The sequence below is a fragment of the Cervus elaphus genome, chromosome 33 (genome assembly GCF_910594005.1).
Source record: "Cervus elaphus chromosome 33, mCerEla1.1, whole genome shotgun sequence".
NCBI classification, from domain to species: Eukaryota; Metazoa; Chordata; class Mammalia; order Artiodactyla; family Cervidae; genus Cervus; species Cervus elaphus.
This window is the reverse complement of record NC_057847.1, coordinates 3292005-3305732: the sequence shown is the minus strand read 5'-3', so window position 1 is coordinate 3305732 and position 13728 is coordinate 3292005. Positions and strand designations below refer to the sequence as shown.

The following is a 13728-nucleotide window of genomic DNA, read 5'->3' as shown; positions in this document are numbered from 1 at the left end:
GAAAACTACTGGAGCTGCTCAATGAATTTAGCAAAGTTGCAGGATACAAAATTAATACCCAGAAATTTCTTGCATACTATACACTACAATGAAAGATCAGAAAGGGAAATCAAGGAAATAACCCCATTTATCATCACAATAAAAAGAATAAAATACCAAGTAATGAATCTACCTAAGGATGCAAAAGACCTTTACTCAGAAAACTATAAAACAGTGATGAAAGAAATCAAATATGCCACAAGCAGATGGAGAGATTACCATGTTCTTGGATTGGATGAGTCAATATTGGTAAAATGAATATATTAATACTACCCAAAGCAGTTTACATATTCAGTGCAATTCCTCTCAAATTATCAATGACATTCTTTACAAAATTAGAACAAAAACTTTTACAATTTCTAAGGAAACACAAAAGATCTTGAGTAGCTAAAGTAATCTTGAGAAAGAAAACTAAGCTAGAGGAATCAGGCTCCCCAACTTCAAACTATTCTACAAAGCTACAGTAGTCAAGACAGTAAAGTACTAGCACAAAAGAGAAACACAAACCCACGGCACAGGATAGAAAGCCCAGAGATAAACCCACATCCTAGGTCACCTCAGTTCAGTTCAATTCAGTCACTCAGTCGTGTCCGACTCTTTGCAACCCCATGAATAGCAGCACGCCAGGCTTTCCTGTCCATCACAAACTCCCGGAGTTTACTCAAACTCATGCCCATCGAGTTGGTGATGCCATCCAGCCATCTCATCCTCTGTCGTCCCCTTCTCCTCCTGCCCCCAATCCCTCCCAGCATCAGGGTATTTTCCAATGAGTCAACTCTTCGCATGAGGTGGCCAAAGTATTGGAGTTTCAGCTTCAGCATCAGTCCTTCCAATGAACACCCAGGACTGATCTCCTTTAGGATGGACTGGTTGGATCTCCTTGCAGTCCAAGGAACTCTCAAGAGTCTTCTACAACACCACAGTTCAAATGCATCAATTCTTCAGCGCTCAGCTTTCTTCACAGCCCAACTCTCACATCCATACATGACCACTGGAAAAACCATAGCCTTGACCAGACGGACCTTTGTTGGCAAAGCAATGTCTCTGCTTTTTAATATGCCATATAGGTTGGTCATAACTTTCCTTCCAAACAGTAAGCATCTTTTAATTTCATGGCTGCAATCACCATCTGCAGTGATTTTGGAGCCCAAAAAAAATAAAGTCACCCACTGTTTTCACTGTCTCCCCATCTATTTCCCATGAGGTGATGGGACCAGATGCCATGATCTTAGTTTTCTGAATGTTGAGTTTTAAGCCAACTTTTTCACTCTCCTCTTTCACTTTCATCAAGAGGCTTTTTAGTTCCTCTTCACTTTCTGCCATAAGGGTGGTGTCATCTGCATATCTGAGGTTATTGATATTTCTCCTGGCAATCTTGATTCCAGCTTGTGCTTCCTCCAGCCCAGCGTTTCTCATGATGTACTCTGCACAGAAGTTAAATAAGCAGGGTGACGATATACAGCCTTGACGTATTCCTTTTCCTATTTGAAACCAGTCTGTTGTTCCATGTCCAGTTCTAACTGTTGCTTCCTGACCTGCATATAGGTTTCTCAGGAGGCAGGTCAGGTGGTCTGGTATTCCCATCTCCTTCAGAATTTTCCACAGTTTATTGTGATCCACACAGTCGAAGGCTTTGGCGTAGTCAATAAAGCAGAAATCGATGTTATTCTGGAACTCTCTTGCTTTTTTGATGATCCAGTGAATACTGGCAATTTGATCTCTGGTTCCTCTGCCTTTTCTAAAACCAGCTTGAACATCTGAAAGTTCTCGGGTCACGTATTGCTGAAGCCTGGCTTGGAGAATTTTGAGCATTATTTTACTAGCGTGTGAGATGAGTGCAATTGTGCAGTAGTTTGAGCATTCTTTGGGATTGCCTTTCTTAGGGATTGGAATGAAAACTGACCTTTTCCAGTCCTGTGGCCACTGCTGAGTTTTCCAAATTTGCTGGCAGATTGAGTGCAGCACTTTCACAGCATCATCTTTCAGGATTTGAAGTAGCTCAACTGGAATTCCATCACCTCCACTAGCTTTGTTTGTAGTGATGCTTTCTAAGGCCCACTTGACTTCACATTCCAGGATGTCTGGCCCTAGGTTGATGATCACACCATCGTGATTATCTGGGTCCTGAAGATCTTTTTTGTACAGTTCTTCTGTGTATTCTTGCCACCTCTTGTTAATATCTTCTGCTTCTGTTAGGTCCATACCATTTCTGTCCTTTATTGAGCCCATCTTTGCATAAAATGTTCCCTTGGTATCTCTAATTTTCTTGATATGATCTCTAGTCTTTCCCATTCTATTGTTTTCTTCTATTTCTTTGCATTGATTGCTGAGGAAGGCTTTCTTATCTCTCCCTGCCATTATTTGGAACTCTGCATTCAAATGGTAATATCTTTCCTTTTCTCCTTTGCGTTTTGCTTCTCTTCTTTTCACATCTATTTGTAAAGCTTCCTCAGACAACCATTTTGCCTTATTGCATTTCTTTTCCATGGAGATGGTCTTGATCCCTGCCTCCTATACAATGTCACAAACCTCTGTCCATAGTTCATCAGGTTCTCTGTCTGTCAGATCTAGTCCCTTAAATCTATTTCTCACTTCCACTGTATAGTCATAAGGGATTTAGGTCATACCTGAATGGTCTAGTGGTTATCCCTACTCTCTTCATTTTAAGTCTGAATTTGGCAATAAGGAGTTCATGATCGGAGCCATAGTCAGCTCCAGGTCTTGTTTTTGCTGACTGTATAGAGCTTCTCCATCTTTGGCTGCAAAAAATATAATCAATCTGATTTTGGTGTTGGCCATCTGGTGATGTCCATGTGTAGAGTCTTCTCTTGTGTTGTTGGAAAAGGGTGATTGCTATGACCAGAGTGTTCTCTTAGTAAAACTCTATTAGCCTTTGCCCTGCTTCATTCCGTACTCCAAGGTCAAATTTGCCTGTTACTCCGGGTGTTTCTTGACTTCCTACTTTTGCATTCCAGTCCCCTATAATGAAAAGAATATTTTTTTGGGGTGTTACTTCTAAAAGGTCTTGTAGGTCTTCATAGAACCATTCAACTTTGGCTTCTTCAGCGTTACTGGTCACCTAGGCTATGACAAATGTAGCAGGAATATACAATGTAGAAAAGACAGTCTCTTCAATAAGTAGGGCCGGGAAAACTGGACAGCTACATGTAAAGGAATGAAATTAGAACATTCTCTAATATCATACAAAAATAAACTCAAGATGGATTAAAGACCTAAATGTAAGACTGGACACTATAAAATTCTTAGAGGAAAACATAGTAAATCACTCTTTGATGTAAACTGCAGAAAGATCTTTTTTGACTCATCTCCTAATGAGTCAAAATTAGGAGCAATGAAAATAAAAACAAAATTAAACAAATGGGACCTAACTAAATTCAAAAGCTTTTGCACCCCAAAAGAAATCATAAACAAGATGAAAAGAGAACCCTCAGAATGGGAGAGGATATTGGCAAATGAAACTGAAAAGGATTAATCTCCAAAATATACATGAAACCTAGATGTCCATCAACAGATAAATGGATAAAGAAGATGTGGTATGTACATACAGTGGAATATTAGCCATAAAAAGAAAGAATCTGAGCCAGTTGTAGGGGGTCTAGGTGTATCTAGAGTCTATTATACAGTGTGAAGTAAGTCAGATAGAGAAAAACAAGTAATGCATATATACTTTTAATTTATTTTTAACTGGAGAATAATTGTTTCTGCCATACAACAACGTGAATCAGCCATAATTATGCATATGTTCCCTCTCTCTTGAAACTCTCTCCCACCCTCCGCATCACATCCCTTTAGTTGTCAGAGTACTGGGTTGAGTTCCCTCTGTTTTAAGGCAACTTGCCACCAGCTACCTATGTATACATTTCAGTGCTACTCTCTCAATTTGTCCCACAATCTCCTTCCCCTACTCCATCAAGTCTGCTCTGTATCTCTATTCCTGCCCTGCAAATAGATTCATCAGTACCATTCTAGATTCCATATATATGTGTTAATATATGATATTTATTTTTCCCTTTCTGACTTACTTCACTCTGTATAACAGGCTCTAGAATCATCCAGCTCACTTCAACTGACTCAAAATCTTTCTTTTTATGGGTGAGTAATATTGCACTGTATATATGTATCACAACTAATTTATCCATTCATCTGTCAAGAGACATCTAAGTTTCTTCCATGTCCTGGCTACTATAAATAGTGAGGAATGAACATTGGGGTACTTGTGTCTTTTTCAATTATAGTTTTCTTAGACTATGTGCCCAGTAGTGGGATTGTTGGGTCATATGGTATTAATAGTTTTATTCTTTTAAAGGAATCTCCATACTGCTTTCCATAATGGCTGTATCAGTTTATATTCCAACCAGGAGTGCAAGAGAGTTCCCTTTTCTCCACATTTTCTCCATCACGTTTTGTTTTTAGATTTTTTAAATTATGGACATTCTAACCAGTGGAGTTTTGATTTGCACCTTTTCATGCCTTTGTTGGCTATCTGTATGTCTTCTTTGGAGAAAAATGTCTTTAACTCTTCTGCCTATTTTTTTGATTAGGTTGTTTTTTTTTTTTTTTAATATACTGAGCTTCTTTTATATTTCAGAGATTAAACTTTTATAAGTTACTTCATTTGCAAATATTCTTTCCCATTCTGAGAGTTGTCTTTTCACCTTCTTTATAGTTTCCTTCACTGTGCAAAAGTTTTTAAGGTTTTTTTAATCTTTTTGTAAATTAATTTCTCTTATATTGAAGGATATTCCTTTACAGAATTTTGCTGTTTTCTGTCAAATCTCAACATGAATCAGCCATAGGTATACATATATCCCCTCCCTTTTGAAACTCCCTCCCATCTCCCACCCATCCCACCCCTCTAGATTGATACAGAACCCTGTTTGAGTTTCCTGAGCCACACAGCAAATTTCCGTTGGCTAACTATTTTACATATGGTTATTTAAGTTTCCATGTTACTCTTTCCATACAGCTCACTCTCTCCTCCCCTCTCCCCATGTCCATAAGTCTATTCTCTATGTCTGTTTCTCCATTTTTGCCCTGTAAATAAATTCTTCAGTATCATTTTTCTAAATTCCATATATATGTGTTAGAATAGGGTATTTATCTTCCTCTTTCTGACTCACTTCACTCTGTATAATAGGTTCTAGATGCATCCACCTCATTAGAACTGACTCAGATGCATTCCTTTTTGTGGCTGAGTAATATACCATTGTGTATATATGCCACAACTTCTTAATCCATTCATCTGTCGATGGACATCTAGGTTGCTTCCATGTTCTAGCTATTGTAAATACTGCTGCAATGAACAATGGGACACATGTGTCTTTTTCAATTTTGGTTTTCTCAGGGTATATGCCGAGGAGTGGGATTGCTGGCTCATATGGTCATTTTATTCCTAGTTTTTCAAGGAATCTCCATGCTGTCGTCCATAGTGGCTGTATCAATTTACATTCCCGCTAACAGTGCAAGAGTGTTCCCTTTTCTCCACACCCTTTCCAGCACTTATTATTTGAAGGGTTTTTGATGAGGGTTATTCTGACCAGTGTGAGGTGATATGTCATTGAAGTTTTTATTTGTATTTCTCTAATAATGAGTGATGTTGAACACCTTTTCATGTGTTTGTTAGCCATCTGTATGTCTTCTTTGGAGAAATGTCTGTTTAGGTCTTTTTCCCACTTTTTGATTGGGTTGTTTGTTTTTCTGGTATTGAGTTGTATGAGCTGCTTGTATATTTTGAAAATTAATCCTTTGTCAGTTGTTTCATTTGCTTTTATTTTCTCCCATTCTGAGTGTTGTCTTTTCACCTTGTTTATACTTTCCTTTGCTGTGCAAAACTTTTGAGTTTAATCAGGTCCCTCTTGTTTACTTTTGTTTTTATTTCCGTTACTCTAGGAGGTGGGTCATAGAGGATCTTGCTTTGATTTATGTCATCGGGTGTTCTGCCTATATTTTCCTCTAAGAGTTTTACAGTTTCTGGTCTTACATTTGGGTCTTTAGTCCATTTTGAGTTTATCTTTGTGTATGGTGTTAGGAAGTGTTCTAATTTCATTCTTTTACATGTAGTTGTCCAGTTTCCCCAGCACCATTTATTGAAGAGGCTGTCTTTTCTCCCTTGTATATTCTTGCCTCCTCTGTCTAAATAAGGTACACATAGGTGCGTGGGTTTATTTCTGGTCTTTCTATCTTTTTCTATTGGTCTATATTTCTTCTTTTGTGCCAGTACCATACTGTCTTGATGACTGTAGTTTTGTAGTATAACCTGAAGTCAGGAAGCTTGATTCCTCCAGCTCCATTCTTCGTTCTCAAGACTGCTTTGGCTAGTCAGGGTCTTTTGTGTTTCTATATGAATGGTGAAATTTTTTGTTCTAGTGCTCTGACAAATGCCATTGGTAATGTGATAGGGATCACATTGAATAGGTAGAGTGTGTTTGGTAGTATAGTCATTTTCACAATATTGATTCTTCCTACCCAGAAACATGCAATATCTCTCCATCAGTTTATGTTGTCTTTGATTTCTTTCATTAGTGTCTTATAATTTTCTCTGTAAAGTTCTTTTGCCTCCTTAGGTAAGTTTATTCATAGATATTTAATTCTTTTTTTTTTTCATTTATTTTTATTAGTTGGAGGCTAATTACTTTACAATATTGTAGTGGTTTTTGTCATACATTGACATGAATCAGCCATGGATTTACATGTATTCCCCATCCCGATCCCCCCTCACACCTCCCTCTCCACCCGATTCCTCTGGGTCTTCCCAGTGCAGCAGGCCCGAGCACTTGTCTCATGCATCCAGCCTGGGCTGGTGATCTGTTTCACCCTAGATAATATACATGTTTCGATGCTGTTCTCTCGAAACATCCCACCCTCGCCTTCTCCTTTTCATTGCAATGGTGAATGGAATTGATTCCTTAATTGCTCTTTCTGATTTTTCATTGTTAATATATAGAAATGCAAGTGATTTCTGTGTATTGATTTTGTATCCTGCAACTTTGCTAAATTCACTGATTAGCTCTAATAATTTTCTGCTACTATCTTCAGGGTTTTCTATGTACAGTATCATGTCATCTGCAAACAGTGAGACATTTACTTCTTTTCCAATCTGGATTCCTTTTATTTCTTTTCTTCTCTGATTTCTGTAGCTAGGACTTCCAGAACTCTCTTGAATAATAGTGGTGAAAGTGGACACCCTTGTCTTGTTCCTGATCTTAGGGGGGATGCTTTCAGTTTTTCACCATTGAGAATAATGTTTGCTGTAGGCTTAACATATATGGTCTTTACTATGTTGAGGTAGGTTCCTTCTATGCCGGCTTTCTGGAGAGCTTTTCTCATACATGGGTGTTAAATTTTGTCAAAGGTTTTTCTGCATCTACTGAGATGATCATATGGTTGTTGTCTTTCAGTTTGTCAATATGGTATATCACCTTGATTGATTTCCATATATTGAAGGATCCTGGCATCCCTGGAATAAACCCAACTTGGCCATGGTGTATAGCTTTTCAATGTGTTGCTGAATTCTATTTGCTAAAATTTTGTTGAGGATTTTTGCATCTGTGTTCATCAGTGATATTGGCCTGCAGTTTTCTTTTCTTGTGTTGTCTTTGTCTGGTTTTGGTATCAGGGTGATGGTGGCCTCATAGAATGAATTTGGAAGTGTTCCTTCCTGCAATATTTTGAAAGAGTTTTAGAATGATTGGCATTATATCTTCTCTAAATGTTTGATAGAATTCTCCTGTGAAGCCATCTGGTCCTGGGCTTTTGTTTTATGGGAGATTCTTGATCACAGCTTCAATATCAGTGCTTGTCATTGGGTTCTTCACAATTTCTATTTTTTCTTGGTTCAGTCTTGGAAGATTGAAATTTTCTAAGAATCTGTGGTTCAGTCTTGAAAGATTAAACTTCTCTAAGAATCTGTCCATATCTTCCAGGTTATATTGCCATATAGTTGTTCATAATACTCTCTTATAATCCTTTGTATCTCTGCATTGTCTGTTGTAACCTCTCCTTTTTAATTTCTAATTTTGTTGATTTGATTCTTCTCTCTTTCTTTCTCAATGAGTCTGGCTAAAGGTTTGTCAATTTTGTTTATCTTCTCAAAGAACCAACTTTTAGTTTTATTAATCTTTGCTATTGTTTCCTTTACTTCTTTTTCATTTATTTCTGCTCAGATCTTTATGATTTCTTTCCTTCTACTAACTGTTTTTTCCGCTTCTTCTTCTTCTTTTTCCAGTTGTTTTAGGTGTAAATTTAGGTTGTCTATTCAATGCTTTTCTTGTTTCTTGAGGTAGGATTGTATTGCTATAAACTTCCCTCTTAGAACTGCTTTTGCTCCATCCCGTAGGTTTTGAGTTGTCATGTTTTCATTGTCATTTGTTTCTAGAATTTTTTTTATTTCCCTTTTGATTTCTTCAGTAACCTGTTGGTTATTTAGAAGCATGTTGTTTAATCTCCAAGTGTTTGTGTTTCTTACAGTTTTTTTCTTGTAATTGATATCTAATCTCATAGCATTGTGGTCGGAGAAGTTGCTTGATATGACTTCAATTTTCTTAAATTTACTGAGATTTGATTAGTGACCCAAGATGCAATCTATCCTGGAAATGTACCATGTGGTCTTGAAAAGAAGGTGTATCCTTCTGCATTTCGATGGAATGTCCTGAAGATATCAATGAGATCTGTCTTGTCTCATGTATCATTTAAGACTTGTGTTTACTTATTAATTTTCTGCTTTGATGATCTGTCCATTGGTGTGAGTGGGATGTTAAAGTCTCCTGCTACTATTGTGTTACTGTTAATTTCTCCTTTTATGTTTGTTAATGTTTGTCTTACAATACATAAGAGGTACCTATGTTGGGTGCATAGATATTTACAATTGTTATGTCTGCCTCTTGAATTGATCCATTGATCATTATGTAGTGTCCTTCCTTATCTCTTGTAATATTCGTTATTTTAAGGTCTATTTTGTCTGATACACTACTCCAGCTTTCTTTTGCTTCCCATTTGCATGGAATATATTTTTCCATCCTCTCACTTTCAATCTATATGTGTCTTGAGATCTGAAGTGGGTTTCTTGTAGACAACATATATATGGGTCTTGTTTTTGTATCCATTCAGTCTATTCCATAGACACAGAGTCTGCTTCATTGATTGTGTGGATTAAATCTGCAGCTTGTATAGCTGGTGGAAAGGTTTTGGATCTTCTTCCTTAGCCACACTGCTCTTGGGTTTCAATTGTGGTTTTATTTCCACCTCTGCATGTGGGTCTTCTATTCATGTGTGGCCGTGCATGGGGTTTAGCTTCTGAGGCTGCCCTGAAGGGCCTGGGCTTGGCCCTGTGAGGTCCAGGTGTGGAGGTGATGCAGCTGCTTGGGTTGCAGGGGTTCTGGCAGCACCAGGTACTCAGGAGGGTTGGCGGCTAGGGTAGTAGCAAATATAGTGCTCTAGAAGGGTATGGCAACCAGTATTGGCCAATACACTCCAGTATTCTTGCCTGGAGAACCCCCTCTCAGACAGAGAAGCCTGACTGGCCAGAGTCCACAGGGTCCCAAAGGTCGGACAGGAGCAAAGCGACCCTGCATGCATAAACACAAGACTTTTTTTATTTTTTTGCCTGTGGCAGCTCTGCCCCAGTGAGAGTTGAGCGTGAAAGTCGTGCAGCTGCTTGGTTTGTGGGGAAGCTGGGCTCTGCCAAGTGTGTAGGGACACGGACTGCCTCCGCCACAGGAGTTATGGCCCTGTCAGTCTTTTTTCAAGCCTCTTGAAGCTGGCCATTAAAAGGCCTCGTTGGCCGGTCTTTCTCCATAGCTTCACCCATTCAGGCACTTAGGCCCCCTTGCCTGGGGTTCTCTGTTGTTCTGCCCATGAGGCACATAGAGGGCCCCTCCTGACTGAGGTCCTACCCTGTAGTTCAGCGCATCAGGCACTTAAAGGGGCACCTGGGTGGGGCCCTACCCTGTGGTTCAGTGCCTCAGGCATTTGATGGGCCAGCCTCTGTATTGTCAGCTGCCGGGATGCTGGCGTGTGTGGAGAGACACCCTATGGTGATGGCTCCACCCCTATGCGTGACTCAGCAGTATCTTTTCCATGGTTGCTTGGCTTTCCTCCACAGGCATTTCCCACCATGATCTCCTCCCTCACATCCCCTCAATCCGTCTCTCCAAAGTCAACAGCAGCCCTCGCCCTGGGATTGCTCCACAATCCCTTAACTCCAGCTCCAGCCACTGCCACTTTCCAGGAGACCAGTGTTCCCGCCCAGAGTGTGTATGGCTGTGCAAGGACTGTCCGATTCTCATTCCATTTAGGCTGCCACAGATCAGCTGTTTCACTCTCAGCCTTAAACGTTTCTATTCTGACTCAGACAATTGCCCTGCTGTGGGGATCAGACCCCTGCTTCAGTTCCCCCACCTTCCAAGGGCAGGTCCAGTCCTACTAACACTCCTGTTTTTCCCCCTACTTGCTTCCTCCTACCGAGTTTTGCATGGCTGAATATATTCTTTTCCACTGGTCAGGTACTCCTGTCCACTCTCAGCTGGTGTTCTGAATGCACTTCTGTGTCTGAAGGTGTATTCCTGATGTACCCATGGAGAGAGATGAACTCCATGTTCACCTACTCCCCCACCATCTTGTTCTTCAAAAGCTTTTACGTTTAATTAAAAGCTTGTTTAATAACTTGCTTATTTTTGTTTTTCTTTTCATTACACTTCGAGATGGGTCAATGCGGATTTTGCTGTGGTTTATGTCAGAGAGTGCTCGGCCTATATTTTGCTGTAAGAGTTTTGTGGTTTCTGGCTTTATATTTAGATCTTTAATTTGTTTTAAGTTTATTCTTTGTATGGTGTTAGGAAGTGTTGTGTTTTCATTTTTTCATATATAGCTGTCCAGTTTTCCCGGGACCACGTATTGAAGAGGCTTTCTTTTGTCCATTGTAAGTTCTTGCCTCCATTTTCCTATAAGTTGCCCATAGATATGTGGGTTATCACTGGGCTGTCTATCCTGCTCCATGGATGCATATGTTTGCATTTTGCCAGTACCATACTGTCTTGATTATGGTTGCACTGTACTATAGTCTGAAATCAGGGATCCTGATGCTTCCAGCTCCATTCTTCTATCTCAGCATTGCTTTGGCTATTCAGGGTCTTTTGTGTTTCTGTGAAAATTTAAAAAAAAAAAAAAAAAAATTTTTTTTTCTACTTCTGTGAAAAATGCCATTGACAATTAGATAGGAATTGCATTGAATGTGTAGATTGCTCTGTATAGTATCATATGGTCATTTTCACAATATTGATTCTTCCAATACAAGAACATGGTATATCACTCCATCTGTTTGTGGTGTCTTTGATATCTTTTATCAATGTCTTATAGTTTTCTGTATACAGGTCTTTTGTCTCCTTAGGAAGGTTTATTCCTAAGTATTTTATTCTTTTTGTTTCAATAATTAATGGAACTGTCTCCTTCATTTCTCTCCCTGAGTTTTTGTTGTTAATGTATAAGCATGCAAAGGATTTCTGTGTATTAATCTTGTATCCTGAAAATTTATTAAATTCATTGATTAGTTATAGTAATTATCTGGTGGCTACTTAAGGGTTTTCTACGAATAGTATCGTCATCAGCGGTGAGAGTTTTAATCCTTCTTTCCAATCTGGATTCCTTTTTTCTTTTTCTTCTCTGATTGATGTCACTAGGATTAGCAAAATTATACTGAATAATAGTGGGGTGAGTAGGCACCCTAGTCTTGTCCCTGATCTTAAAAAAAGATACCACTTTTGTACCATTGAGAACAATGCTTCTTGTGGCTTGTCATATATGGCCTATATTGTGCTGAGGTAGGTTCATTCTGGGGCCTCCCTGGTGGCTCAGATAGTATAGAATCTGCCTGCCAATGTAGGAGACCCAGGTTCAATCACTGGGTTGGGAAGATCCCCTGGAGGAGGGAACGGCAACCTACTCCAGCATTCTTGCCTGGAGAATTCCGTGGATGGAGCTACAGTCTGTAGCTGGCAGGCTACAGTCCATGGGATTACAAAGAGACAGACATAACTGAGCAACTAACTCAAAGGTTCTTTCTATGCCCATTCCCTGGAGAGAATTTTTTTTATCATAAATGAGTGTTGAATTTTGTCAAAGTCTTTTTCTGCATCTATTGAGATGATCTAATGGTTTTTACCTTTCAGTTTCTTTATATGGTGTATCAGGTTGATTTGCATATGCTGGAGAATCTTTGCATTTCTGGAGTAAACTTCATGTGATCATGGTATGATCCTTTTAAAGTGTGGTTAGATTTTGTTTGCTAGTATTATGTTGAAGAATTTTGCACCTATGTTCATCAGTGATATTGGACTGTAATTTTCTTTTTTGTGTGATATCTTTGCCTAGTTTTAGTATCAGGGTAATGGTGGCCTCATAAAATGAGTTTGGGCATATTCATCCCTCTGCAATTTTTGGGGGGAGTTTGAGAGAGTAGATATTAGCTCTACTCTAAACATTTGACGGAATTTACTTGTGAAGCCATCTGGTCCTTGAATTTTGTTTGTTGGAAGATTATTTTATCACAGTTTCAGTGCTTGTGATTGGTCTGTTCATGAATTCTATTTCTTCCTGGTTCAGTCTTACAAGTTTATAGTTTTCTAAGAATTTGTCTATTTCTTCCATGTGGTTTACTTTATTGGCATATGGTTTCTCATAGTAATCTCATGATCCTTTATATTTCTGTGTTGTCTGTTGTAACTTCTCCTTTTCCATTTCAAATTTTATTGATTTGAGTCTTTTCCATTTTTTTAATGAGTCTGTCTAATGGTTTTTCAATTTCATTTATCTTCTCAAGGAACCAACTTTTAGTTTTACTGGTCTTTGCAATTGTTTCCTTCATTTTTCATTTATTTCTACCAGAGGAGAAATCTTTATAATTTCTTTCCTTCTACTAGCCTTGGGGGTTTTTTGTTCTTTTTCCAGTTGATTTATTTGTAAAGTTAAGTTATTTGATGTGTTTCTCATTTCTTGAGGTCAGGTTGTATTGCTGTAAATGTCCCTCTTAGCACTGTTTTTGCTGCATCCCATAGGCTTAGGTCATAGTATTTTCATTGTCATCTGTGTCTAGGTATTGTTTTATTTCCTCTTTGATTTCTTCAGTGACCTCTTAGTTATTTAGAATCATGTTGCTTAGCCTCCATGTGTTTGTGCTTTTTACAGGTTTTTCCCTGTAATTGAAATCTAATCCCATAAGATTGTAGTCAGAAAGGATGCCTGATATTACAATTTTCTTAAATTTACCAAGGCTAGGTTTGTGACCCAAGATGTAATCTATCCTGGAGAATGTTCTGTGTGCACTAGAGAAAAAAGTGTATTCTGATGTTTTTCTATGGAATGTCCTGAAGATATCATTCACTCCATCTAGTCTAACGTGTGATTTAAGGCTTGTATTTCCATATTAAATTTCTGTGTGGATGATCTGTCTCTTGTTGTAAGTGGGGTGTTAACATCTTTTATTATTATCGTGTTACTTTGATTTCCCCTTTTATACTTGTTCAGCCACTCTATAATGTCCGACTCTCTGAGACCCCATGGACTGCAGCACGCCAGGCTTCCCTGTCCATCACCAACTCCTGGAACTTGCTCAAACTCATGTCCACCAAGTTGATGATGCCATCATCTCTTCCTCTGTCATCCCCTTCTCCTCCCGCC

The 13728-nt window shown here is 38.8% G+C and overlaps 1 long non-coding RNA gene across 1 annotated transcript; it reads right to left on the bottom strand.

The window, feature by feature from the left end:
• Window positions 1-5312: 5312 nt before the first annotated feature.
• Window positions 5313-12830, bottom strand: LOC122688559. The gene is made up of 3 exons (XR_006339506.1): window positions 12709-12830; window positions 11366-11370; window positions 5313-5324 (listed from the first exon to the last, which is right to left on the bottom strand). It is a non-coding gene; the product is annotated as an uncharacterized LOC122688559 (long non-coding RNA).
• Between the last annotated feature and the right edge of the window lie 898 nt (window positions 12831-13728).